Source organism: Anomaloglossus baeobatrachus, chromosome 7 (genome assembly GCF_048569485.1).
Source record: "Anomaloglossus baeobatrachus isolate aAnoBae1 chromosome 7, aAnoBae1.hap1, whole genome shotgun sequence".
In the NCBI taxonomy this organism is placed as follows: Eukaryota; Metazoa; Chordata; class Amphibia; order Anura; family Aromobatidae; genus Anomaloglossus; species Anomaloglossus baeobatrachus.
This window is the reverse complement of record NC_134359.1, coordinates 131,043,993-131,044,970: the sequence shown is the minus strand read 5'-3', so window position 1 is coordinate 131,044,970 and position 978 is coordinate 131,043,993.

Sequence of the window (978 nt, the reverse complement as noted above, 5' to 3'; positions counted from 1 at the left end):
TGGTTTGCATACATGGGGACCGCCGAGACTATCCCACGGGGGTTGTCACCATCACAGCACCCTGCGGGCAGGTGCAACATGAGGTGGGACTTATGAACACTCTTCCCTATGACGTGATCCTAGGAAGGGATCTGCCGTATTTTTGGACTCTATGGAAGGGGCCTCCTAAGTCCCCTCAAGTATTGGACAGTCCGGGACCTGAGCCCGACAATCCCGAATCCGGGACGCCTGTCGTAGGGGTCCCCATGATAGGGACAGAATGTGAAGCCGATAGGTCGCCCCTAGAGGTATTGGCAGGAGAGGCTGAGATCGTCGAGCCCATCCCGGAGTTGGAGGCGTCCCCGGATACGTTTGGGACAGCCCAACTCCAGGACCCTACATTAATACATGCCCGGAGTCGGGTGACAGTAGTTGAGTAGTTGACAGGGTGGCACAGCTGCCCGGTGCCCAGGTAAGGTACCCCCATTTCGCTCTTAAGCAGGATTTACTCTACCGGGTAGATGAAATACGGGGCGTGGGGGTAGAGCAGTTGGTGGTGCCCCAGCCGTATCGCCGGCGGGTCCTCGACTTGGCTCATAAACACCTGATGAGTGGCCACCTAGGGGTCAAGAAAACGCAGGAGCGAATATTGCAAAGGTTCTATTGGCCCGGGGTCTTTGGGGAGGTAAAACGGTTCTGCGAAACCTGCCCGGAGTGTCAGCTTACCGCACCCCTGACCCACTTTCGCAGTCCGTTGGTACCGTTACCCATTATAGAAGTCCCTTTTGAACGGATAGGGATGGATCTGGTGGGGCCCCTCGTAAAGTCCGCTCGAGGGCACCAACACATCCTAGTGATCGTTGACTATGCCACCCGGTATCCAGAGGCGATACCTCTCAGACATACTACGGCGAAGCTTATAGCTCGGGAGTTGTTTGCTGTGTTCTGCCGGGTGGGGTTGCCCAAGGAGATCCTTACGGATCAGGGGACCCCATTCAT